Raw genomic sequence first — 12190 nt, 5'->3', positions numbered from 1 at the left:
AAATTTCATCTCAATTTTTCAAGTAAATTTTCTATTGTATAAAGTTCAAATTGTCTTTAAAGTCCTTGTACAAAAATTTTATAAAATTTTATTTTTATAACTATTCTGTTTATTTTGGACGATCAGTTCAAAGTTTTAATTATTTAAACTTGTCACGACAATTTTAATTATACTACATTATATAATACATGTGGTAGAATTTTCATTACCAAAATTTATTTTCATAACAACTTTCATCTGGTTCATTATAAATTTTCGCAAATAAAAATTTACATTATACGATTTTCCGCGTTTTAAAATTCTTATGATAGTTTTGCCATGATTTTTTAAGAAAGTCACAAACTTATAGCTTGTAATCTTCTTGAAATTCTCATGCAAAACTTCATAGAAATTTTACTTTAAAGACAAAAAAATCGTTTACTCGTGATTTCCCGATTTACAATAACGGTCATTCTAACTTACCGTGATATTCTTCATTACACGATATTAAATAACGAACTTGGTAAAAAAATTTTCATTTCGCAACTTTATATTCCCAAAACGACACTCATCATTCAATGTTTGATACATCATAAAAAATTTTGACATTCAACTTACGTATTTTAAATTTCCTCATAAGCAAAAAAAAAATTATTGTAATCTTTATAAAAAAAAATTGTGTGATTCACACGCTTGGATCTCAAAAATTCTATTTATATAATATATATTCATATATAAGTTAACTTGTAATTTTAATTATGATGTTTCAAACATTAATTATAAATTATGATATTTTCAATTTAATACCTATTATTAGTCAAAAAAAAAATCTTCCTGAACACAACCATAAGTTCCCAAACACCCGTTATCCATCTCAAACTATCGCCTTAAATCAAACCACCCTCCCACTTCAAAAGTTTCCCGAGCACTCAAATCTTTCCTCAATATGAATGAAATCTAACACATCAACGTTATATCCTCACCTACCCAAACCCCATGCAAGTCCAAGATATACAAAAATCAACCCAACAAAAGGTCCTAACTACCGACACTCCTACGCCACGAAAACCTATCAAACTCACCATTCTAATACTTCAAAGACACCGACAAACACACCCACAAATGCCTTGAACATATACAAACCAAAGTTTACCCAACTATGACTCAAATTCTTCGACCCATGCTATGTCGAGTCACAAACCATATCGCCACACCGTTCCCATCCAACCATAGAGTTTGATATCAACAGTAAAAACCCCAAACACTCCTTACAAAATACATGAATAAACCGAATCTCAACCCAAGCTAGCCAAGATCAAATTATCCAGCCCATCAACTTAACCCGGGCTCAAATAAGCAAAACCCCACCTATTAGGCCAACCACTACTGACGCAATTCATCTAAAGCCTAACCCACTCAAACGACCTAAACTCAACAAACCTCATCAATCCAACTCAAGAAAACCCAATTATGCAAGCCAACCGAAACACACTCACTCCTCACCAAATTTCCAAATCATTCACTATTCGAAGCCTAAAACTCCCATACACATGCAAGCTTCATTTTTCCCTAAATTTTTTTATGTATATATATATATATATACAACTAGTGTACTTATAACAACCTCATGTGTTCAAATAATCATTTTTAAATATAAACTCTAAATATATATATATATATGTAATTTGTCATGACAAAAAAATTTTATTAGAAGGATTTGCTTTCAAAGGTTATTAAACGATTATATGGGTGATTTCAAGAATCATAGATATTGTCACCTAAGGTGATAAACCTCAAAAAGACTTTATAGATACGAGGATTCATTTTGAATGTTGAATGTGGGATTTATTTAGTAACAAATTTTAACTTTCATCATCTTGCATAAACTCAATGATCATGACTCTACAAATCTTTTGGGACGCGTATATGAATATCTTATATTGTTACAAAAATTTTTGTTCAATAACGATTTACGCGACTATCACCTTTTATTATCGCAAGCATCATCACTTTATATAATTTATTTTCATCGAAATAACTTTATGTATACAAATTCCTTTAACAAATTGGGCTACAGGATTTACACTTGATAATGATCAAAACGTTTCTCTAGCTACGCGTTACCGCGATATATTGATATAATTATATTCATTTTCTTGGAAACGATTGAACGACCTTACTTATGACCTCATTTGCAATTTTAGTCTATTTTACGCTACGCGATTTACATATTTCGACATTAAATTCGAGTCTCACAATTATTGCGATTTTATTTTCATTTGATGAGATGTTTCGATGACAATATTATGCACATGAGATTTCATTTTTTTGTTTTGATTTTCGTGACCGAATGCAAACTATTCAATAACAATTTTTTCAATACTTTCAAAAACCTCAGTTTTCGCTAAAAATCTCGTTTATCTTTTAAACGATATTTTCATGACTATGTTATTTATATTTGAGCATTTATGTAAACGCGATTCTATATATTATTCTATATCATTTCATCTAATCTATTAACGGCATATGTGTGGCTGTCTACAAGTTTTGGCGCTATTAGAAACCGTTATATAATGACGATTATATAAATGGTTTTCACAATAGTGGGCGTATTCATATTTTATCACATTTTATCGATTGTTTTGGTTAATCAAATGCTATTTTATTTATGTTGATACACGTATACGTCGCCCCAAAGAAACTCACCTCATTCTCGCGATTTCACGCAATAGTATTCTAAATTACTTATAACCACAAGTTTGTACACGTATGAAACTCATTGTACGATTATTGATAATTGTAACGTTGTTAACCCCTACCTCATGTACTCACTTATTGGGTTTCTCATTTATACCTATTGTATTTTTCATTTTTCACTCTTTGGATTCTCGTTTCATCTATTTGATTTCTCATTTCCCTCTATCAGCGTCCTCATTATTAAAATTTCACTCATCTGATTTTTTATTATATACTAATTTAGTGACCCGACTTTCAACCATGGATTTTAATGATTTACTTATTCTTGCACACTAAGGACATTTAACTTCAATTCTCGTTCGTAATTGTCTACCCTGGATTTTCATTCGATCGTCTTTACTTATTTAAACCAAAATAGTTATTTTCACCTTGGTTATACTATAAGATTTTTAATTGTTTCAATTATTTATTCCATTATCCTACTTATTTAAAATGTCAACCCCAAAATTTCCAACTGCTAGTATTGTTTTATTAATATGTGTAAAATTCAACAGATTCATGCATGTTCCTAATGTTTAAGCTTTCAAAAATAAATATGTCTTTTTGATGTGCTAAAAGTAGTCTAATATTTATTAAATAAAAATAAGCTAATCTAGACACTAAGTAATAAATCTAGACACTTAACTTAACTAAAACTATTAACCGGCAAGTGAACCGGTCGACTCTAGTACAGCTAAGTAAGTCCGGATATCGAACCTACGAGACTCTTTAAATTACATAAATAGCTAAATTAGACTCTACTAACTGATGCGGCTATTTATTTTATATATTAGTGGGGGTTTTTAAGTAATTAAATATTAAACTAACAAATTAACTAATTAAGAAAAGAGAATTAATAAAGCACAAGAGAATTAAATTTGACTGACTCAAATGATGATGAAAAACCGCCTAGGCTAGAATCCCCAAAGTTTTAGTTATCAATTATTCGGAAAGTGCTTGTTATGGAACCGGGATCATAAAATAGTCACTTAAAAGAAAACCCGAACAGGACCCCTGACCATTCTCAAGAAGACACCTATGGATTTTTATTAAGTTCTTAAAAACACCAGCTTTAATATTAGACTTCCTTACGGTTATCTAATTAATTAATTAATTATGATAAAGTACCTTTATAGTGAAATCCTACCTTACATCGCGGAAATCAAAGATAATTTGACGGACTTAATTGACTCGCTAGACAATATTAATTAATCAAACCTAGACGGACTCCTTATGAAGAACTAAATCTAGCAATCTCAATCAACAAAGATCTAGCAATAACCTATCACCTTACAACTTTTTAGGTTAGCAGCACAATTTTATTCGTTTGACTAATAATATTATTCCTATGATCTTATTCGAATTCAATCATAAACTAGTCAAAAACACACAGTAGATGACCTAACAAAATCCTATCATATGAAACAATCACCAAGGATAATGTGGAATAATAAAACTAGAACAAGCAAAACCAAGTACGCATACACATCAATCAAATAAACCAAATAATTTACTGAATCATAAAACCATAACGAAAAGCAAATTCCAAATAAAATAAAACTTCAAACAATGGTTCATCACAAGTCTAGGCAGTCTAAGGGTTTAGCCAACAACCATATTCATGAACAAAAGAAAATAAATTGGTTCAAATAATGAATTCATAAAGATAATAATAAATTCAAACCAATAATAATGATGTTTGGTTGAGTTAGTGTTGAACCCAAACGCTCTCCGCTCGAACCAAGGTGCTCTCTCCTCTTGCTTTCTTCGTTGCTTGTGGCTGTCTCTTTTTCTCTCTTTCGTTTGTAGGGTTCTGTGCAAAATCAGCCGCCCCCTTTACACAATTCATGGATCCTTATATATTAGATGAGAACACCTTCACCGACTTGATCATTTAATTCGTTTTTTATGTCTTCAGTGGCCTACAAAAGATAAGAGGCCCACATCTCATCTCATCACATTCAAATTAGAAGTCCATACATGCACACAGGTTATTTTAGTTGGATCATGTTCATTCAAATGAAAATAATAAAATATTAACCACATGAAATTTAACAAAACAAACGAATTAAATGCATTCTTATATATTTCATATATAACACCATTAATAAGTTAATAAATATCAAATGTAATATAATAAACTTTCTAATCATAATATTAAATATTACTCATTTTGTTATACGTACTTGTACTTTTGAACGAGCTATCGTTATTATTTTGAGTTATTTTACTAGTTTTAGCTGTTTCGATTCAACCTTTTAAAATCCAAATGCGAACCAATTGAGAATAATATTCAATAAAACTCTGGCTCAAAAGTATTTAAAGTGTAAGAAATATTTATATAATAATATGTATAATTTAGACCACGTCACTTTTAAACCACACAATGGGACGAACCATGTGGACCATACGACGATCTAAATAATTATGGATGCACGCTTAATTATTGAAATCCCCGTATGGAAGCCATGGTAAGTACGGTTGTGTGCGATAACTCAGACCCGAGGATGATGGCAGAAAAACGATAAAAATGCGAATCATGATAAGGGCATGGTGGATACGCCGCTGGTACATCCTATATATAAGTGCCTTTATTTTGTCTCTCGTTTGTAGCGTTTTTTAGGGTCATGCAAAGATTTGACGTTATTCCTTTGCTTAAAATTGTTCATGCAATGATCTTACTAAAGACAATATCCGTTAATAATTACTTTTTCTTTAAGTTTATTTTAATTTCGGGACGAAATTTCCAAAAAGTTAGGGATACTATGACATTCGTCAATTTCGGGTCTCGTTTTATATTCATTTTGTAATCATGTAACATGTCGATTTTTCGCGTTTTATTTTAATAAATTATACTTCGTAGTTATGGTTAAGCGTGTAAACCCGAACCGGCAAATTATCAAATCATTGATAATATAACTCTAGCGTGTGCGGGGTTTGTCAAAATTCCGTTAGTTTTGGTTTATAAGTTTGGTTAAATAACCTTTAAGGATTAAAGTGGATTTCCTTAAAACTAAACAAGATTTAAATCATTTTTTAACTCAATATCAAACATGAGGGGTCAAAGTGTAACATTTATAACCAACCTATATAAACAACAAACCCTAACCCTAACACCAATCCATCTAGCCGCCACCCACTCTTTAGTCGTTTTCCGGCAACCGAAAAACCAACCGGCGACATATCCGGCCACCCTTTCTTTCTCGTTTTCGACATCCGGTCGTCTCTCTCCCTCTTCCCCCTGGTCCGCAAAACCGACGCCGACCACCACTCACTTTCCCCCTCGTTTTATGGCGAGCTCCGCCGTGCCCCAACCTCCTTCTCCGTCTCTCTCACTCTCGGCTCTCTCTATCTCTCTCCACCTCTATCTCTCTATCTCTCTCGGCTCTCTCTATATATCTCTCTCTTCGTGTCTCTCTCTTTGATGCGTTTTTCCAGCGCGCCTCCGACGGCCGGAGTGGGCTTCGGCGAACTTTGTTTCTCCGGCAGCCTATATTTCCGACGACCCTGCTCGTCTTCGAAAATTGCTCTCGGTCTAACATCATCTGGTAAGGGATTTAGAGTTTTAATCATCTTTATATCTAACAATTAACCGGTAATCGAGTCACAAGTCCGATTTCCCACTTAAATCGAATTTGGAGTGTGTTTTTGGTATTATTATTATTAATAACATAAATCATTATAAAACTCATTATTGTTATTGTTATTATTATTATTATTATTATTGTTAATGTTATTGTTATTATCATTATTATTATAAATATTAAAGTTGTTAATATTATTATTAAAGATCATATTATTATTATTTATTAAAATTATATTTTTATCATTTATTATTAGTAATAATATTATTATATTTATTTTGTGAACTTGTTTAGAAATCGAATCCACATCGAGTATGACATCATTATTATTGTCAATATTATTTACTATTATTATCATTTTTATCAACAACACTTTAATTAATACCAAAATTTTTATTCTATAACTATTAATATTAGTATTATTAATAATAAGTATTGTTATTATTATTATCACTATTATCTTATATATATATATAACTTATTTATAAAGTCATTATTATCATTACTATCTTTATTATTTATAACATCATTATAAGCTTTATTATCTATTCATTTTTAAAAAACCGAACTCTTGAATTAAACCCGTCTTGTTTCTATTTAATATTGGTTTACTTATTTAAAAGCCCAATAAAATAATATTATTTTATTTTAAATTATCAATTAGGTATGAGTCCCTAATCGTTAACAAATTAACTTGTAATCTGATTAACAACTGAACCTTCTTGTCCAATGTTTCAAATGTAATTTCAACTAAACTTCGAGTTCATTAATATATTTTATTTATTCGTTTTCCATTAGCTTTGAAGTCGGATTCGTTCGTTTCGTTCACAGACTTTCTATATTTCGATCATTTATTTGTTCTCGATTCGTCAATCGATGTGAGTACTTTTATACCCCGTTTTCCATCTTTCGTTTTGGGTTGATATTTCATACTTATCAAACTAAATGCTTTATTTAATTGAATCTTAAACCCATAAACGCGATTGTATACTTAACTTAAATAATTGCTCGATTTGGTGTTCTATGCTTACATGCTTATATGCTTATGTGTTTACCGCTTTTGGAAGGTTGATTCATAAATCGGTGAACTATCTGGTATTCTCTTATAGCACGGTGCCATTAATGTATTCTTATTAACGACCTCATGAAATCCGAATCTATTTATAGACGGTGCCGTTAATGTATTCTTATTAATGATCTCATATAAAAATCCTGAACCATCTGGTATTCTCTTATGGCAGGTGTCGCTAATGTGTTAGCGATCTCATATTATCCATATTGTTGCTTTTATTTATCGTTTCGTATACAAGTTTTGTGGCTTTTCTTACTATATACTATTGTTGCTCAAACTTATGAATTGCTCACCAACCTTTGTGTTGACAAACTTTATTTTATGAAATGTTACAGGTTTGACTTTTGTTGACTCGAGGACTTGACGAAAAACGTTACCAAGACCATTAGGGTATTAGTAAAACGAACAATGTAAATGTTACTTGTATTCAATTTGTTTGTGTGAACGAGATGTGTTGATTATTGATTTATGAAATGAATGAGCTGATTAAATATTGTCACTTTAAATAGTGTCTTGTGTATTTGTCCAATCACGTTGCACCCCGGCATGTTCCGCCGCCTTTGGTCGGGGGGTGACACGACCCCTCTAAGATACAACAAACATCAATTAAAATGATTTATCTTTTTTGGTTGCTATATATTATATATATATATATATATATATATATATATATATATATATATATATAATATTAAAAACCAAGTAGTAGTTATCTCACAAAAATTATTATTTATGGGATAAATCAATAAGATTTGAACATGTATCCAAGGTAGTTATGTGAGTATTTGCAAGTCAATGAAATAGTCTATGCATTTAGAAGCTTATTTTCTTGACTTCAATATTTTATTATTCTATGTTTATAATTAATTTTTAGTTAGATGTCTCGACATATATTAGATTTATTTTTCAAATTTACTTATGCCTATGTTTCAATGTAAACTTTATTCAAAACCGAGTTGCGGTAACACAGGGACAAACATTATAACATGATGAATTATTAATGTCCTCATCGTGGCGCGCATGTTTACGTATATAAATGCTCGCTCCCGACGTAATGCGCACGGATGTTTACTAGAGCAAACTTTATAAACTTTATATTTTATTAACACCCCAATTGTGACGTACGGGTTTACGTGTATCAACTCCCCCGCCACATCGCTCGAGATCATCTGCTATTCAAATTATAAATAGTAATCATTTGTAGTTTATACATATTGATTTTGTTTTATGCTTTTTATTAATTTGATACAACTTTTGATCGCGTTAATAGTTAAATGTAGGTAAGAAAAACTCCATTAGTCACGTGTAAATACTTTTAATGCTTTAAGGGCATCAAGTTATTTTTGGGTAATGGATTTATCTGGAGACCAAATTAGAAATCATGATAACTCTTGATACAAGTTACATGTATGGAGACATCCCCCTTCAACCTCATACCGAGGTTGATACCAAATAACCTCTAAGGTTGTATAGGGCGAAGCCTCCAGATCATGGGGGTTCAAAGGGGGCACCACCCACTTGCTGTCATCCAAGATGACGCTCGATCAAAGAATGCCCCTGGCTCGACTCTGCCACGTAGCTGTAGCTATTGTTTTTATATGAAATGTTGCTTCGTTTTGAGTCGTTTAAAATGATTTCATCCAAAATCTTAGTAAAGCTAGTTTAGTAAAAGAAATTTAAAAGAAAAAAAAATCTAAAATTCCCCATAAGTCATCCACTTCAAAGTTCAAACAAGTCATGCAACTGCAAGTCAAGTCAAGTCAAAGCGTACCCATTAAATAATAAGTCGTCGGTTGAAACTTGATGGCTTTTGCTTGCGTCTTTGACCCGATTGCAAACAATTTCTTTACTTTTGCACCCATTTAACCCAACTCCTCTGTTCTCATCCATTCCAAACATCTCCAATCTCACACTGTAAGTGTAAGACCTTCATTTTTCTCAACCTTTGATCTGGGTTTTCTATTATTTCACTTCTTGATCATGTTTTGGCTTCTGGGTATGTGCTAATTTTGCAGGAAATTTGGGTTTTGGTTAAAAATTAGGCTTCTGATTTTTGGGATTTTATTTTGATAATGAGTTATTGGCCTTTTTGTTCTGAAATAATCCACCTTTTAAGCCACTCTCACGGGAATAATAATATGGTTAAAACAGAAGCAAGCGCATACATAGTTGTCACTTGTCAATAGTGACCGCTATAGCAAATAGCGTAGCGGCAGTTAGCGCCAAGTGGTTTCTAGCGACCAAATAGCATGAAACAGCGACAATCCGCTTTTTTATTATTATACGAGCAGAGCCCAACCGAGCAAATGCTTGCTCGTTTACAACCAAACCGAACGACTGAAATTCGAATCGAGCCAAAATTGAATCAAGCCTTTTTTTTATCAAACGTCGACCGATTTTCGAGCATTATTTATCTCTTTTTCACTTTAAAATTTTAAATAAGAAATAAGTCTGAAGGCGGTAAATAATATATTTTGTAAATAAATTAGTACTGTACTTTTTAGAAAAAAAAAGATTATAGTTTGTAAATTTTTAGGAGAAAGAAGTTTGCATTGAGATATAATGAATATGTAAACAAACTTTTAGTATTCTGAAAACTTGAATCGAACTAATGAAACTATAAAATTGACGGGATAGAAAAAATTTAAAAGCGTTTAGAAAATTGTATACTTATATTTTATGTGTGTTGTCTATATATTTATATATTTGTTCTTATATAATTATACATGAATTAAATTAAAAATATTCGAGCCGAACCAAACCGAACCGAGCATACCTTTGCTCGGCGCTTGGCTCGTTTACAAACCGAACCGAGCAGAGCGGTTCATTTACAAACCGAACCGAGCATACCTTTGCTCGTTGCTAAGCTATTTTGTTGGAATTTATTGATTATAATCGCTATTTTGGTGGAGAACTTCAATGTAAAACATTTAAAAATATTTCTAATAATAATATCATATCGCTAAACATCAAATAGCGCTCACTATTTCATTGCCATCACTACGTAGCGTATAGGTAGGTTGTCGCTATTGACCGCTATTAGCTATTGACAACTATGAGTTTTCTCCTATGATGGATTCTTGAAAGTTTCATGCAGTTTTGGTTCTTAATCAGGTCTTTAACACCATTAAAAGTCATATTACAACTTCAAACTTGTGTGCATATCGCACACGCCTTTGTTATTGCAGATAACTTGATTTTGATTCTCTAAGCCATACTTAATAATTTCTGTTATCTGATTTATTTGGTTTACGACACTTAGTATGGCAAAAGAAGGAATTAAAAAAAAAAAATTGGAGCTGGGGATGTCAGTGGGAGCATATGAGTGAGATTTTACTTGACACGTTTGTTTATTAGTTAGTATGCTACTTGATTTTGATTATTTGCTATCTTTTCAGGTTTCTTTCTTGAAACTGAAGGTTTCTTGTACCTAAAGCTTAAATCCTTACGCACAATGGCTCGCGTACAAACGATGACAATGCTCAATACGCGAACGTTAATGTTTGTATGTGTTTGGATACTAATATCCACTACTTACAGTAACGCGGTCCAAAGTGACATTGACTGCTTAAGATCCATTAAATATTCATTTCAAGATCCCGAAAATCTGCTTTCTTCATGGGATTTCAGTAACAACACGGAAGGCTTCATATGCCGGTTCGTGGGCATCGAATGCTGGCATCCGGACGAATCTAGAGTTCTAAATATTCTTCTTTCCGACATGGGTTTAAAGGGTCGGTTTCCACTCGGGCTCAAAGACTGCACCTCGTTAACGGGCCTGGACCTTTCAAGCAACAAACTTGACGGGCCTTTACCGAAAAACATCTCGGATTATATTCCGTTTGCAACGACTCTTGATCTTTCGTCAAACAACTTATCGGGCAAGATCCCAGTGAGCATTTCAAAGTGCGTGTTTCTTAATGTGATTAGGCTCGATAACAACCAGTTTACGGGCCAGATTCCGTTAGAATTAGGCCAGCTTCGTCGGATTAAGGAGTTTAGTGTTGCTAATAACCGTTTGACCGGTCAAGTTCCGAGTTTTAGAAATGCTTCGGATACCAAAGTTAACTATGCTGGGAATCCTGGATTATGTGGTGGAGACAAATTGCCCAAGTGTGCTTAGATTTTTTATATATATATATATATATATATATATATATATATATATATATATAAAAGGGGTTGCCTTTTGATGTTTCCTCTCATTTTCTTGTTTTAAATCAATAAAAAGTTTGCATTTAAATTGAAGCTTATGTTTTAAGGTTTGTAACTTGAATCTTGATTGCCTGGAAAAGGGCAAAATGAAGACTGAGAGAAATAATTAAGGTGAAGATGGTAATGATATGGTTGTAGATAATTAGATATAATGAAATTGATTGAAATAGACTCATATTAATAAACCTACACAAATTTACAATTATATCCAAATTCATCAAATTGCAAGCAATAACTACATGGTTTTGTCAGAAATAAGCAAAATTCAGACTAATTTGTATCACCTAAATTCAAAACTTTCAGCATCACTATGTCAAGTGCAATATATATTCCCCTTTCAAAGTCTTCTTAGGAGGTGGAGATGAAAACTAGTGTTTCATCGATGGTGGCTTCAATCGGGAGTAGCTGTCGCTAAGGCGTATGGATGGGTGATTCGTGTTGGAAATCAGGCCCAAAAACACAATACTTAGATCTCAACCAAGATCGACTCTTTCTGTTTTATTATAATTATTGACTCTTACAAATTACATAAACTTAACCATCTATTTATACTAAACTAACAACTTGCAAAACAAGACAACTCATTCTAGGAAACTAAATAACT

The 12190-nt window shown here is 32.1% G+C and overlaps 1 pseudogene across 2 annotated transcripts; it reads left to right on the top strand.

Annotated features, from left to right (window-relative positions):
* Window positions 1-9058: 9058 nt before the first annotated feature.
* On the top strand, window positions 9059-11514 carry LOC143587987 (probably inactive leucine-rich repeat receptor-like protein kinase At5g48380 pseudogene; annotated as a pseudogene). 2 transcript variants are annotated; one of them, XR_013145007.1, is made up of 2 exons: window positions 9059-9285; window positions 10791-11514. The product of XR_013145007.1 is annotated as a probably inactive leucine-rich repeat receptor-like protein kinase At5g48380 pseudogene, transcript variant X2 (transcript). The 2 variants fall into 2 exon arrangements; XR_013145006.1 differs by having other exon boundaries at window positions 10770-11514.
* Window positions 11515-12190: the final 676 nt, after the last annotated feature.

Source organism: Bidens hawaiensis, unplaced genomic scaffold, assembly GCF_021521415.1.
Source record: "Bidens hawaiensis isolate Kalapana, Puna unplaced genomic scaffold, B.hawaiensis_p1.1 tig00035942_1, whole genome shotgun sequence".
Lineage (NCBI taxonomy): Eukaryota > Viridiplantae > Streptophyta > Magnoliopsida > Asterales > Asteraceae > Bidens > Bidens hawaiensis.
Note: the sequence above shows the minus strand (reverse complement) of the source record. Positions and strands in the feature narration are given on the sequence as shown.